Source organism: Oncorhynchus nerka, linkage group LG14, assembly GCF_034236695.1.
Source record: "Oncorhynchus nerka isolate Pitt River linkage group LG14, Oner_Uvic_2.0, whole genome shotgun sequence".
In the NCBI taxonomy this organism is placed as follows: domain Eukaryota; kingdom Metazoa; phylum Chordata; class Actinopteri; order Salmoniformes; family Salmonidae; genus Oncorhynchus; species Oncorhynchus nerka.
The window spans coordinates 98,284,551-98,300,757 of record NC_088409.1 but is presented as its reverse complement, the minus strand read 5'-3'; the positions used below and the strand labels follow the sequence as shown (position 1 = coordinate 98,300,757).

Below are 16,207 nucleotides of genomic sequence, written 5' to 3'. Positions count from 1 at the left end.
GTGGAGTGGAACTCTGTGTGGTCCAATAAATTGACCCACATGAGACTTTATACTCCAAACCAGACATCCCTTGAGACAAGATACTCAACCTCCCCTTCTTATATTGAGCTTTATGTACTTCATGACTGTACTGTTTTTGATGATTAATGTTGTTATTGTTGTCCCTTTAACCTCTCTCTGACTCCACCACTTAGTAGTGATCTTTCTTTTGTTCTACTGTATTATTGACTGTATGTTTTGTTTTACTCCATGTGTAACTCTGTGTTGTTGCATTGTGTCGAACTGCTTTGCTTTATCTTGGCCAGGTTGCAATTGTAAATGAGAACTTGTTTCAACTGGCCTACCTGGTTAAATAAAGGTGAAAAAATAAAAAAATAAAAAATAAAAATCTTTATCATGGTTCTTTGAGCAGGATAACGTAACCTGGGTTACAAAAATGATTACTGGAACATTTTTCTAAGTTTAAATAGAATGCCAAAAGCTGTGTAAAACATTATCCTATATATAAACCATCTACTTAGTGAATCCCATTGGTGTTTAATATGAGAGGTTTCAGCATGAAATATATATTTGACATTTTATTACTGTGTACATGCTGTTTGTTATCAATGTTTTGTTGTCAAACTGGTAGCAATTATTTTTTAAACGTGAAGAGATGCAATGTTGACCTTTCACTAAGCCTCATTCCCATTGGTTACTGTAGTAACCTCAGACAAGATTATCCCGGATATAGCCCAATATCCCCATTCAACCGCTGGCGAAATCCCCTCACAATGATCTCAAACTGTGTTTCTAATACACAATGAAATAAAACATAGACGATCCCTTGCTAAGCAGGAAACTCTTGGGTATGTTGTGCTAGACTGTCCAATTGCTTCACGGGAACCTGGTAAAAAATGATGTGTGTAGTGTAGCTAACTACTGAATGGCTCTGAATTCACTGTCAGAATGCAGTCAAAGAAAGTTATAAGCACTTTTGGGGCTAACCAATGCTCTCAAATCGTATCCTGATGTCGACAGCAGATGGGAGTTGTATTCATAACATTGCTAACATAGCTAGCTAAAACAAGTAACAGTATATTAAGTGGCTGGCTAGCTAGCCAGTGTTAACAACGTTTTGGTGGTCAATGAGACAGAGTTAGCTAACCAGCTGAACTAGCAAACAATGTAACAAAAGTAGGCTATACTTTCAGGTTAAACAAAACATCCATCTGCATTTCAGGAATCACTGTAGCAATTACTCCTGTCGCACGGATAAATTATTTAGCCATTTAAACATACCCTCTTGGACAATAAGCTTCAGTGGAGTAAATGTACAGACCTTATCTACATAAAAGAGCCAACAGAGACTGTACTTTCTCAAAAAGCTAGGATCTTTTAATGTCGACTGAACTATACTAACTCTGTTTTACAATTCTTTCATTGAGAGTATTTTAACTTTTTGTATTGTTTGTTGGTTTGGCAATGCCACTGTCAGTCAGAGAAACATGCTGAGAAGGATTATCACCACAGCAAGGTACTTGGAGTCAAACAGACAGGCCTGGATGAGATCTTTAAGGTCAGGGCCCTCAGCAAGGCACTGGGAGTCAAACAGACAGGCCTGGATGAGATCTTTAAGGTCAGGTTCCTCAGCAAGGCACTTGGAGTCAAACAGACAGGCCTGGATGAGATCTTTAAGGTCAGGGCCCTCCACAAGGTACTAGGAGTCAAACAGACAGGCCTGGATGAGATCTTTAAGGTCAGGGCCCTCAGCAAGGCACTTGGAGTCAAACAGACAGGCCTGGATGAGATCTTTAAGGTCAGGGCCCTCCACAAGGTACTAGGAGTCAAACAGACAGGCCTGGATGAGATCTTTAAGGTCAAGGCCCTCCACAAGGTACTTGGAGTCAAACAGACAGGCCTGGATGAGATCTTTAAGGTCAGGGCCCTCCACAGAAGGTGAGATCTAAGGTCAAGGCCCTCCACAAGGTACTAGGAGTCAAACAGACAGGCCTGGATGAGATCTTTAAGGTCAAGGCCCTCCACAAGGTACTTGGTGTCAAACAGACAGGCCTGGATGAGATCTTTAAGGTCAGGGGCTCCCCAAGGTACTGGGAGTCAAACAGACAGGCCTGGATGAGATCTTTAAGGTCAGAGCCCTCCCCAAGGTACTAGGAGTCAAACAGACAGGCCTGGATGATATCTTTAAGGTCAGAGCCTTCCGCAACGCTCACAAAATAATTTTAGACCCAAGCCACCCCCTGTACCCAGACTTTGAACTACTCCCCTCTAGGCGCAGGTATAGGGCACCCCTCAGCAGGAAAAACAGAACTAGACAATCATTTGTGCCAGGTGTGATATCCCTCCTAAATAGTTTGGGCTAATGTTGCTGTCGACTCATTAAGGCCAGCAGGCTAATGTTCCTATCCACTCAGTAAGGCCAACAGGCTGATGTTCCTATCCACTCAGTAAGGCCAACAGGCTAATGTTCCTATCCACCCAGTAAGGCCAACAGGCTAATGTTCCTATCCACTCAGTAAGGCCAACAGGCTAATGTTCCTATCCACTCAGTAAGGCCAGCAGGGTAATGTTCCTATCGACTCAGTAAGGCCAGCAGGCTAATGTTCCTATCCACTCAGTAAGGCCAGCAGGCTAATGTTCCTATCCACCCAGTAAGGCCAGCAGGCTAATGTTCCTATCCACTCAGTAAGGCCAGCAGGCTAATGTTCCTATCCACTCAGTAAGGCCAGCAGGCTAATGTTCCTATCCACTCAGTAAGACCAGCAGGCTAATGTTCCTATCCACTCAGTAAGACCAGCAGGCTAATGTTCCTATCCACTCAGTAAGACCAGCAGGCTAATGTTCCTATCCACTCAGTAAGGCCAGCAGGCTAATATTCCTATCCACTCAGTAAGGCCAACAGGGTAATGTTCCTATCCACCCAGTAAGGCCAGCAGGCTAATATTCCTATCCACTCAGTAAGGCCAGCAGGCTAATGTTCCTATCCACTCAGTAAGACCAGCAGGCTAATGTTCCTATCCACTCAGTAAGGCCAGCAGGCTGATGTTCCTATCCACTCAGTAAGAACAGCAGGCTAATGTTCCTATCCACTCAGTAAGGCCAGCAGGCTAATGTTCCTATCCACTCAGTAAGAACAGCAGGCTAATGTTCCTATCCACTCAGTAAGACCAGCAGGCTAATGTTCCTATCCACTCAGTAAGGCCAGCAGGCTAATGTTCCTATCCACTCAGTAAGGCCAGCAGGCTAATGTTCCTATCCACCCAGTAAGGCCAGCAGGCTAATGTTCCTATCCACTCAGTAAGGCCAGCAGGCTAATGTTCCTATCCACTCAGTAAGGCCAGCAGGCTAATGTTCCTATCGACTCAAAGCCAGCAGGCTAATGTTCCTATCCACTCAGTAAGACCAGCAGGCTAATGTTCCTATCCACCCAGTAAGACCAGCAGGCTAATGTTCTTATCGACTCAGTAAGGCCAGCAGGCTAATGTTCCTATCCACTCAGTAAGGCCAGCAGGCTGTTCCTATCGACTCAAAGCCAGCAGGCTAATGTTCCTATCCACTCAGTAAGGCCAGCAGGCTAATGTTCCTATCCACTCAGTAAGGCCAGCAGGCTAATGTTTCTATCCACTCAGTAAGGCCAGCAGGCTGTTCCTATCGACTCAAAGCCAGCAGGCTAATGTTCCTATCCACTCAGTAAGGCCAGCAGGCTAATGTTCCTATCCACTCAGTAAGGCCAGCAGGCTAATGTTCCTATCCACTCAGTAAGGCCAGCAGGCTAATGTTCCTATCCACTCAGTAAGGCCAGCAGGCTGTTCCTATCGACTCAAAGCCAGCAGGCTGTTCCTATCGACTCAGTAAGGCCAGCAGGCTGTTCCTATCGACTCAGTAAGGCCAGCAGGCTGTTCCTATCGACTCAAAGCCAGCAGGCTGTTCCTATCGACTCAGTAAGGCCAGCAGGCTGTTCCTATCGACTCAAAGCCAGCAGGCTGTTCCTATCGACTCAAAGCCAGCAGGCTAACCTTCTAAAAAAAATATTTAAAAAATGTTTAATTGGTATGTAACTGTTATAAAAGTTATATTGTCAATATTGTTTTGTATTTAAACACCACTTTAAATGTGTACATGACACTGAGAGAGTAGGGAGACCATCCCTAACCCAACATGATGAGAGAGTAGGGAGACCATCCCTAACCCAACATGATGAGAGAGTAGGGAGACCATCCCTAACCCAACATGATGTAGAGAGTAGGGAGACCATCCCTAACCCAACATGATGAGAGAGTAGGGAGACCATCCCTAACCCAACATGATGTAGGGAGACCATCCCTAACCCAACATGATGAGAGAGTAGGGAGACCATCCCTAACCCAACATGATGAGAGAGTAGGGAGACCATCCCTAACCCAACATGATGTAGAGAGTAGGGAGACCATCCCTAACCCAACATGATGAGAGAGCAGGGAGACCATCCCTAACCCAACATGATGAGAGAGTAGGGAGACCATCCCTAACCCAACATGATGTTGACATGGTCATTGTCGTTGTTTAATTGGCGCTGTAATGAACATCATAGGTCTGCTACTGCTGCGTCAACACTTGTTATTTACACACTAAATTACCCAGGAGGCATCATGCCGGTCGTACTGGACACAGAGGATGGTAACATCACCAAGAGGCCAATTAGTCAATGAGACAGTGTGACTGGGAGTCCAATTAGCCAATGAAATGTGCCGACTGGGAGTCAGTGAAGAATTACTCTCTAACTATGACCATTAATTATCAACAATTATTAAAGTCCTGTCCTGCGTCTTCGATTATCAACAACAGCCTTCCTGTCCTGTCCTGTGTCTTAGATTATCAACAACAGCCTTCCTGTCCTGTCCTGTGTCTTCGATTATCAACAACAGCCTTCCTGTCCTGTCCTGTGTCTTAGATTATCAACAACAGCCTTCCTGTCCTGTCCTGTGTCTTAGATTATCAACAACAGCCTTCCTGTCCTGTCCTGTGTCTTAGATTATCAACAACAGCCTTCCTGTCCTGTCCTGTGTCTTAGATTATCAACAACAGCCTTCCTGTCCTGTCCTGTGTCTTAGATTATCAACAACAGCCTTCCTGTCCTGTCCTGTGTCTTAGATTATCAACAACAGCCTTCCTGTCCTGTCCTGTGTCTTCGATTATCAACAACAGCCTTACTGTCCTGTCCTGTGTCTTAGATTATCAACAACAGCCTTCCTGTCCTGTCCTGTGTCTTAGATTATCAACAACAGCCTTCCTGTCCTGTCCTGCGTCTTCGATTATCAACAACAGCCTTCCTGTCCTGTCCTGTGTCTTAGATTATCAACAACAGCCTTACTGTCCTGTCCTGTGTCTTCGATTATCAACAACAGCCTTACTGTCCTGTCCTGTGTCTTAGATTATCAACAACAGCCTTACTGTCCTGTCCTGTGTCTTAGATTATCAACAACAGCCTTCCTGTCCTGTCCTGTGTCTTTTATTATCAACAACAGCCTTACTGTCCTGTCCTGTGTCTTAGATTATCAACAACAGCCTTACTGTCCTGTCCTGTGTCTTCGATTATCAACAACAGCCTTACTGTCCTGTCCTGTGTCTTTGTCCACCGATCTGCACATGTAAAGGAAGATTATTCTGATGTAGTTTAAGAATAACTTGATTTTTTCTTAAAGGAACTTTAGTCCAGCTGACGGACTGAATGGAAAAATGTGCTCGGATTTTTTTTGTCTGTTGTATTTTATTTGGTGTCAGATGTTATTCAGGTATATGTGAAACCGTTTCACGTTGTAATTAGGTGTTTAAATTATGCGTGCACAATCTTTGTGAGGTCATAGTGTACATTTTGTTGCAGTTGTTTTCCACTCTTGTAATCTCTACACCCTTTTTATTCTGCAACTATGAAGTAGTTTTGAGGTGACAATAATTTCTTTGCTTTATCTTAAAATAAATATAGGCATGGGACTAGGACTTAAATTAACTTTTTTGGGTCAACCAGCCACTTCGATTTGTTTTTTGACGCTAAATTTACACAAGCAAAACCCCAAAACAGATGAGTATGCTTTGTAATGTTTCAAAAAACAACAACAATACATTTAAATGTATTACTCATAAGAAGTAATGTGCCGTATTGTTTAATTGCATTTTTTTTAAATTTATTGTTAACTGAGACTTTTAACGAAAATATCAAAGATAAGACAAATGTTCACCTGCCCCTTTAAAAGACGGTAACACGAGAGAGTCTGAGGAGCAGTCTTCTCTTCCATTTGCAGTTTAAACTCAAAAAATTGAAAAACAACCTATCACTCTTAACTACCAACTCAGTGTTCTTATAGTCAGAGTGTCCTCTCTGATATTAAAAAGTTGGGAGTTCGATCCCCGGGGGCCAAGTCAAACCCATGACTGTAAAAATTGTACAATCTGTTTCTGCTTGGCACTTAGCATTAAGGAGATAGATTTGGTGGGTAAGGCCCTGCGGCTCTAGCATCCTGTCCGGGTGGTGTACTGGTACATCAAGCTGCCTCACTCTACAGAAACAGGAAATAGACTAGTGTCCTGTCCAGGGGGTGTACTGGTACATCAAGCTGCCTCACTCTACAGAAACAGGAAATAGACTAGTGTCCTGTCCAGGGGGTGTACTGGTACATCAAGCTGCCTCACTCTACAGAAACAGGAAATAGACTAGTGTCCTGTCCAGGGGTGTACTGGTACATCAAGCTGCCTCACTCTACAGAAACAGGAAATAGACTAGTGTCCTGTCCAGGGGGTGTACTGGTACATCAAGCTGCCTCACTCTACAGAAACAGGAAATAGACTAGTGTCCTGTCCAGGGGGTGTACTGGTACATCAAGCTGCCTCACTCTACAGAAACAGGAAATAGACTAGTGTCCTGTCCAGGGGGTGTACTGGTACATCAAGCTGCCTCACTCTACAGAAACAGGAAATAGACTAGTGTCCTGTCCAGGGGTGTACTGGTACATCAAGCTGCCTCACTCTACAGAAACAGGAAATAGACTAGTGTCCTGTCCAGGGGGTGTACTGGTACATCAAGCTGCCTCACTCTACAGAAACAGGAAATAGACTAGTGTCCTGTCCAGGGGGTGTACTGGTACATCAAGCTGCCTCACTCTACAGAAACAGGAAATAGACTAGTGTCCTGTCCAGGGGGTGTACTGGTACATCAAGCTGCCTCACTCTACAGAAACAGGAAATAGACTAGCGTCCTGTCCGGGTGGTGTACTTGAACATCAAGCACCACCCGCTACAGAAACAGGAAATAGACTAGTGTCCTGTCCAGGGGGTGTACTGGTACATCAAGCTGCCTCACTCTACAGAAACAGGAAATAGACTAGTGTACTGTCCAGGGGGTGTACTGGTACATCAAGCACCACCCGCTACAGAAACAGGAAATAGGCTCCTGCTCCTGCGAGCCGCTTCGCACGAGACTCATGCGAGGCTACTTGCATCACTCTGAACATCAGACTCAACTGATCCCACATAAAGATGAATAACAAGGTTTGAAACAGACATCAATTTAAATAAAAATAAAAAACTATATTTCCAAGTACAACATGGTTTATTGTATTCAGTACAACACAAGTCAATTATCACAAGTCTATTTTATTACATGTAAAATATTTAAGCAAGTGAACTCTAATCTCTTTAGTTCTATAACCGTATATGACAGGATTAAAACAGCCAGGAACTAGAAGATACATCAGACTAATAAACACGCGGGAAATCAGGAGGGACAGCGTTCACCCTATAGCCAATGAACGCTGTCATTGCACTTAAATAGGCAACACAAATAACCATGATATGAGTACTGCAGGTATCAATGGCCTTCTGCCGCGAATCTCCTGATGGTGATTTCAATATAGCCATAAAGATGAGCACATAGGCATACACTATGAATATACAGTCGGTAGTCGGTATGCAGAAGGCCACTATACCGGCAATGTAGTTACTGGAAACGTTACCACAAGCCAGACTTACCACTGATGTGTGCTCACAAAACAATGGTACATCGTATTGGCCAAAATTTAAGAGGTATTATCAAACCAATAATCACAACAGTGTTTCGAATCACAAACACAGCGTTGAAAATAAGAGAATGAGTCACGTTGATATAGTCGTTGTATCTCAGAGGAAGACAGATGGCAACGTAACGATCTATAGCCATCCCCAGTAAGATAGTGGATTGAAAACAGGCACAGTAATGAATGCAAAACATCTGAACAAGACATTCCTCACTCTGGAAATCAAGTTAATGTTAAATAGGAAACTAATCAGCATCCTGGGTACAAACATCAATAGCAATGCCCAGAGCTGATATGGCTCCTATAAGGATATACATAGGAGCGTGTAACGTGTGTTGTTTGGTAATCACTAGAATAAGAGCAGAGTTAGCAACTAGAGAGTAAACAAAAACCAAACAGAGAGGGGGGAGAGAAGAGGACGATACTGTAGAAGACTGCAGAATCCATTCATGTAGAGGGTTTGGTGAGAGACGTTGCTTGGTGAGCTTTCCATGCTAACCTCAGAACCACAAGTCACTACAATGGATAAATCACAAAGAAAACATTTTCACTAGAATGACAGTTTGTTGCAAGAAGAAGTTATATTGTACCTTCATTACATCAGCTTTTATAAATCAACAGAGCACATAGTGACGCAATGCAGATCCAAAACAACAACACATAGTGACGCAATGCAGATCCAAAACAACAACACATAGTGACGCAATGCAGATCCAAAACAACAACACATAGTGACGCAATGCAGATCCAAAACAACAGAACACACAGTGACGCAATGCAGATCCAAAACAACAAAACATAGTGACGCAATGCAGATCCAAAATAACAGAACACAGTGACACAATGCAGATCCAAAACAACAGAAACACAGTGATCCAAAACAACAAAACATAGTGACGCAATGCAGATCCAAAATAACAGAACACAGTGACACAATGCAGATCCAAAACAACAACACATAGTGACGCAATGCAGATCCAAAACAACAACACATAGTGACGCAATGCAGATCCAAAACAACAACACAGACGGGGTTAAGGGGTAGGAGGCTCTGAATACCAGACGGGGTTAAGGGGTAGGAGGCTCTGAATACCAGACGGGGTTAAGGGGTAGGAGGCGCTGAATACCAGACGGGGTTAAGGGGTAGGAGGCTCTGAATACCAGACGGGGTTAAGGGGTAGGAGGCGCTGAATACCAGACGGGGTTAGGGGGAGGCTCTGAATACCAGACGGGGTTAAGGGGTAGGAGCGCTGAATACCAGACGGGGTTAGGGGTAGGAGGCCCTGAATACCAGACGGGGTTAGGGGTAGGAGGCCCAGAATACCAGACGGGGTTAGGGGTAGGAGGCTCTGAATACCAGACGGGGTTAAGGGGTAGGAGGCTCTGAATACCAGACGGGGTTAAGGGGTAGGAGGCTCTGAATACCAGACGGGGTTAGGGGGTAGGAGGCTCTGAATACCAGACGGGGTTAGGGGTAGGAGGCTCTGAATACCAGACGGGGTTAAGGGGTAGGAGGCTCTGAATACCAGACGGGGTTAGGGGGTAGGAGGCTCTGAATACCAGACGGGGTAGGAGGCTCTGAATACCAGACGGGGTTAGGGGTAGGAGGCTCTGAATACCAGACGGGGTTAAGGGGTAGGAGGCTCTGAATACCAGATGGGGTTAGGGGGTAGGAGGCTCTGAATACCAGACGGGGTTAGGGGTAGGAGGCTCTGAATACCAGACGGGGTTAGGGGGTAGGAGGCTCTGAATACCAGACGGGGTTAGGGGTAGGGGAGGCTCTGAACACCAGACGGGGTTAGGGGTAGGAGGTTAAGGGTAGGAGGCTCTGAATACCAGACGGGGTTAGGGGTAGGAGGCTCTGAATACCAGAGGCTCTGAATACCAGATGGGGTTAGGGGGTAGGAGGCTCTGAATACCAGATGGGTTAGGGGGTAGGAGGCTCTGAATACCAGAGGGGTTAGGACGCTCTGAATACCAGACGGGGGGGTAGGAGGCTCTGAACACCAGACGGGGTTAAGGGGTAGGAGGCTCTGAATACAAGACGGGGTTAGGGGGTAGGAGGCCCTGAATACCAGACGGGGTTAGGGGGTAGGAGGCTCTGAATACCAGACGGGGTTAGGGGGTAGGAGGCTCTGAATACCAGACGGGGTTAAGGGGTAGGAGGCTCTGAATACCAGACGGGGTTAAGGGGTAGGAGGCCCTGAATACCCGGGGTTGTCCCTAGGAGGCTCTGAATACCCTTCCGGCCTGTACCCTAGGGGTAGGAGGCCCTAACCCGGGGTTAAAGGAGGCTCCTCCCTCCTGTCCCTATCCCTTAACCCTTAAATACCCTTCCCGCCTGTCCCTAACCCTAACCCTTAAATACCCTTCCCTCCTGTCCCTATCCCTTAAATACCCTTCCCTCCTGTCCCTATCCCTTAACCCTTAAATACCCTTCCCTCCTGTCCCTAACCCTAACCCTTAAATACCCTTCCCTCCTGTCCCTAACCCTTAACCCTTAAATACCCTTCCCTCCTGTCCCTATCCCTTAACCCTTAAATACCCTTCCCTCCTGTCCCTAACCCTAACCCTTAAATACCCTTCCCTCCTGTCCCTAATCCTAACCCTCCCGTCCCCTGGTAGAGCGTTGGGACATTGCTGTAATACAGATGTCCACACAGGAGTCCAATCATACTGGCCAAAACACTGTGTACCAACAGCATGTTGTGATGACGTGATATTTGGGCCAAAATAGGTGAGTACACACAGTTCTCATTAGAATCCCAAGGTGAAGCCAGGGGCTGGACAGCATGTCCTGACGGACAGATACGAACGTATTGTGTTCACTAACAAGACTGAGGATGTACAGAGCGGTTTTGAATAATGTCATGTGTACTAACACTAGAATTAACCCTAACCTCTACACTTTACAGTGCATGATATACAGCATGAGATTTACCCAGAAAACCAACAAAGACAACATATTACACCAACAAACTAAAAAACATGTTGGTGTCAATTAGTTCTAGAATGAGTTGAGTTGTGTTGGTTGTGAGGTAGTTAACGACCAATTAGTTCTAGAATGAGTTGAGTTGTGTTGGTTGTGAGGTAGTTACGACCAATTAGTTCTAGCATGAGTTGAGTTGTGTTGGTTGTGAGGTAGTTACGACCAATTAGTTCTAGAATGAGTTGAGTTGTGTTGGTTGTGAGGTAGTTACGACCAATTAGTTCTAGAATGAGTTGAGTTGTGTTGGTTGTGAGGTAGTTACGACCAATTAGTTCTAGAATGAGTCGAGTTGTGTTGGTTGTGAGGTAGTTAACGACCAATTAGTTCTAGAATGAGTCGAGTTGTGTTGGTTGTGAGGTAGTTAACGACCAATTAGTTCTAGAATGAGTTGAGTTAGTTAACGACCAATTAGTTCTAGAATGAGTTGAGTTGTGTTGGTTGTGAGGTAGTTACGACCAATTAGTTCTAGAATGAGTTGAGTTGTGTTGGTTGTGAGGTAGTTACGACCAATTAGTTCTAGAATGAGTTGAGTTGTGTTGGTTGTGAGGTAGTTACGACCAATTAGTTCTAGAATGAGTCGAGTTGTGTTGGTTGTGAGGTAGTTACGACCAATTAGTTCTAGAATGAGTCGAGTTGTGTTGGTTGTGAGGTAGTTACGACCAATTAGTTCTAGAATGAGTCGAGTTGTGTTGGTTGTGAGGTAGTTACGACCAATTAGGTTGTGTAGTTACGACCAATTAGTTTGAATGAGTTGAGTTGTGTTGGTTGTGAGGTAGTTACGACCAATTAGTTCCAATTAGTTCTAGTTCTAGAATGAGTTGAGTTGTGTTGGTTGTGAGGTAGTTACGACCAATTAGTTCTAGAATGAGTCGAGTTGTGTTGGTTGTGAGTAGTAGTTCTTGAGTCGAGACCAATTAGTTCTAGAATGAGTCGAGTTGTGTTGGTTGTGAGGTAGTTACGACCAATTAGTTCTAGAATGAGTTGAGTTGTGTTGGTTGTGAGGTAGTTACGACCAATTAGTTCTAGAATGAGTTGAGTTGTGTTGGTTGTGAGGTAGTTACGACCAATTAGTTCTAGTAGTTGACCAATTGAGTTGAGGTAGTTGACCAATTAGTTCTAGAATGAGTGAGTTGTGTTGGTTGTGAGGTAGTTACGACCAATTAGTTCTAGAATGAGTTGAGTTGTGTTGGTTGTGAGGTAGTTACGACCAATTAGTTCTAGAATGAGTTGAGTTGTGTTCTGGAGTTGAGTTGTGTTGGTTGAGGTAGTTACGACCAATTAGTTCTAGAATGAGTTGAGTTGTGTTGGTTATGAGGTAGTTACGACCAATTAGTTCTAGAATGAGTTGAGTTGTGTTGGTTGTGAGGTAGTTACGACCAATTAGTTCTAGCATGAGTTGAGTTGTGTTGATTGTGAGGTAGTTACGACCAATTAGTTCTAGAATGAGTTGAGTTGTGTTGGTTGTGAGGTAGTTACGACCAATTAGTTCTAGAATGAGTTGAGTTGTGTTGGTTGTGAGGTAGTTACGACCAATTAGTTCTAGAATGAGTTGAGTTGTGTTGGTTGTGAAGTAGTTACGACCAATTAGTTCTACAATTAAACAAATCAAAATATATTTTATATTTGAGATCTTCAAAGTAGCCAGCCTTTGCCTTGATGACAGTTTTTCACACTCTTGGCATTCGTTCAACCAGCTTCATGAGGTAGTCACCTGGAATGCATTTCAATTAACAGGTGTGCCTTGTTAAAAGTTCATTTCTGGAATTTATTTCCTTCTTAATGCATTTGAGCCAATCAGTTGTGTTGTGACAAGGTAGGGGTGGTATATAGAAGATAGCCCTTTTTGGTAAAAAAAACAAGTCTATATTATGGCAAGAACAGCTCAAATAAGCAAAGAGAAACGACAGTCCATCATTACTTTAAGACATGAAGGTCAGTCAATCTGGAAAAGTTCAAGAACTTTGAAAGTTTCTTCAAGTTCAGCCATAAAAACCATCAAGTGTTATGATGAAACTGGCTGTCATGCAGACCGCCACAGGAAAGGAAAACCGAGAGTTGCCTCTGCTGCAGAGGATAAGTTCAGTAGTTAACAGCCTCAGAAATTGCAGCCCAAATAAGTTGTTCATGTCACACCTGCTCCCGCTCCCTCTCTCTGGCGCTCGAGGGCGCCAAGCTGGTCATCATTACGCACACCTGTCACCATCATTACGTGCATCAGCGCTCATTGGACTCACCTAGACTCCATCACGTTTTGATTGCTTCCCTATATCTGCCTGTTCCTCTGTTTCATCCCCATGTCAGCAATATTGTCGTTTTGTTTTTCCCTGTCCAGACGCTGTCTGTGTTCTGTTTCATGTCCGTGTTTATTAAATGTTCACTCCCTGTACTTGCTTGTCATCACCAAGCGTCTGTCCACATAAAATGCTGACACCAAAGTTGGAAGCATCAGAGAGTTTGTTTTGTTTTTTGTTTTTGTTGGTGACGTCGGGACCGGGTGCTGCCGCCGATGGAACTGGGGGTGCCTCAGTTGGCTCATCGGGCTTCCACAGATTAGCTGGCTCGAGAGGTTTCCGTGCCTGGGTTTGCTCGGCCGGCTCCCACCAAATCAAATCAAATCAAATGTATTTATATAGCCCTTCGTACATCAGCTGATATCTCAAAGTGCTGTACAGAAACCCAGCCTAAAACCCCAAACAGCAAGCAATGCAGGTGTAGAAGCACGGTGGCTAGGAAAAACTCCCTAAAAAGGCCAAAACCTAGCAAGAAACCTAGAGAGGAACCAGGCTATGTGGGGTGGCCAGTCCTCTTCTGGCTGTGCCGGTTGGAGATTGTAACAGAACATGGCCAAGATGTTCAAATGTTCATAGATGACCAGCATGGTCAAATAATAATAATCACAGGCAGAACAGTTGAAACTGGAGCAGCAGCACGGCCAGGTGGACTGGGGACAGCAAGGAGTCATCATGTCAGGTAGTCCTGAGGCATGGTCCTAGGGTTCAGGTCCTCGGAGAGAGAGAAAGAAAGAGAGAATTAGAGAGAGCATACTTAAATTCACACAGGACACCGGATAGGACATGAGAAGTACTCCAGATATAACAAACTGACCCTAGCCCCCCGACACATAAACTACTGCAGCATAAATACTGGAGACTGAGACAGGAGGGGTCAGGAGACCCTGTGGCTCCATCCCACCCCACGTCATGCCTCAGCGGGATCGTCAGGCTTTTACACCTCAACAGGATCGTCATGTTTCACATCTGTTACATACCTGTCACCATCATTAGTGACGTCGGGACCGGGTGCTGCCGCCGATGGAACTGGGGGTGCCTCAGTTGGCTCATCGGGCTTCCACAGATTAGCTGGCTCGAGAGGTTTCCGTGCCTGGGTTTGCTCGGCAGGCTCTCACCCCACGTCATGCCTCAGCCGGCTCATCAGGCTCCCACTCTCCCTAGAGAGGGGGGGTACTGTCATGCCTGCTCCCGCTCTCCCTCTCTCACACCTGTCACCATCATTACGTGCATCAGCGCTCATTGGACTCACCTGGACTCCTTTACATTTTGATTCCCTCTCCTATATCTGTCTGTTCCTCTGTTTCATCCCTGTGTCAGAATTATTGTCGTTTGTTTTCCCTGTCCAGGCGCTGTCTGTGTTCTGTTTCATTTCCGTGTTTATTAAATGTTCACTCTCTGTACTTGCTTCTCGTCTCCAAGTGACTGTCCTCACAGTTCAAGTAACAGACACATCTCAACATCAACTGTTCAGAGGAGACTGCGTGAATCAGGTCTTCATGTTCAAATTGCAGCAAAGAAACCACTACTAAAGGAAACCAATAAGAATAAGAGACTTGCATGGGACAAGAAACACAAGCAATGGACGTTAAACCGGTGGAAATGTGTCCTTTGTCCAAATTTGAGATTTTTGGTTCTAACAGCCTGGGGTGAAAGAGGAGCGATTATGATAGAGGAAACCAAGTCTAGATTTAACCTTAGCCTGCAACTTTGATATGTGCTGAGAGAAGGACAGTGTACCGTCTAGCCATACTCCCAAGTACTTGTATGAGGTGACTACCTCAAGGTCTAAACCCTCAGAGGTAGTAATCACACCGGTGGGGAGAGGGGCATTCTTCTTGCCAAACCACATGACCTTTGATTTGTAGGTGTTCAGAACAAGGTTAATGGCAGAGAAAGCTGGTTGGACACTAAGAAAGCTTTGATGTAAAGTCTTTAACACAAAATCCGGGGAAGAGCCAGCTGAGTATAAGACTGTATCGTCTGCAAAAAATGGAGAAGGGAGCTTCCTACTGCCTGAGCTATGTTGTTGATGTAAATTGAGAAGAGTGTGGTGCCTAGGATCGAGCCTTGGGGTACTCCCTTGGTGACAGGCAGTGTCTGAGACAGCAGATATTCTGACTTTATACACTGCACTCTTTGAGAGAGGTAGTTAGCAAACTAGGCCAAAGACCCATCAGAGACACCAATACTCCTTAGCCGGACCACAAGAATTGTCACACCTTGATCAGTTTCACCTGTCCTCGTTATTGTCTCCACCCGCTCCAGGTGCCGCTTGTTTTGCATTTATCCCTGTATTTCCTGTCTCTCTGTGCCAGTTCATCTTGTATGTTCCAAGTCAACCAGCGTTTTTCCCGTACTCCTTCCTTTGCTATTCTCTTGTTCTAGTCCTGCCGGTTTTGACCCTGACTGACCACTGTGCCTGCCTTGACCACGAGCCTTTCTGCCACTCTGTACCTCCTGGACTCTGATCTGGTTTTGACTTTTTGCCTGTCCACTACTATTCTCTGGCCTACTCCTTTTTGGATTATTTAACATTGTAAGACTCCAACCATCTGCCTCCTGCGTCTGCATCTGGGTCTCGCATTGTGTCATGATAGAACGGAATGGTCTACCTTATCAAAAGCTTTGGCCAAGTCAATAAAAATTGCAGCATAACATTGCTTAGAATCAAGGGTAATGGTGACATCATTGAGGACCTTTAAGGTTGCAGTGACAATTCCATAACCAGAGCGGAAACCATATTGCCTACCAGAGAGAATACTAGACACCAAGAAAGCCAGTCAGTTGATTATTGACAAGTTTTTCCAACACTTTTGATAAACAGGGCAACATAGAAATAGGCCTGTAACAGTTCGGATCAGCTTGAACTACAATGCTATTAT

General features: G+C 44.8%; 1 pseudogene; it reads right to left on the bottom strand.

Moving 5' to 3' along the window:
* Positions 1-7,613: 7,613 nt before the first annotated feature.
* On the bottom strand, positions 7,614-8,897 carry LOC115126471 (olfactory receptor 52D1-like; annotated as a pseudogene).
* Positions 8,898-16,207: the final 7,310 nt, after the last annotated feature.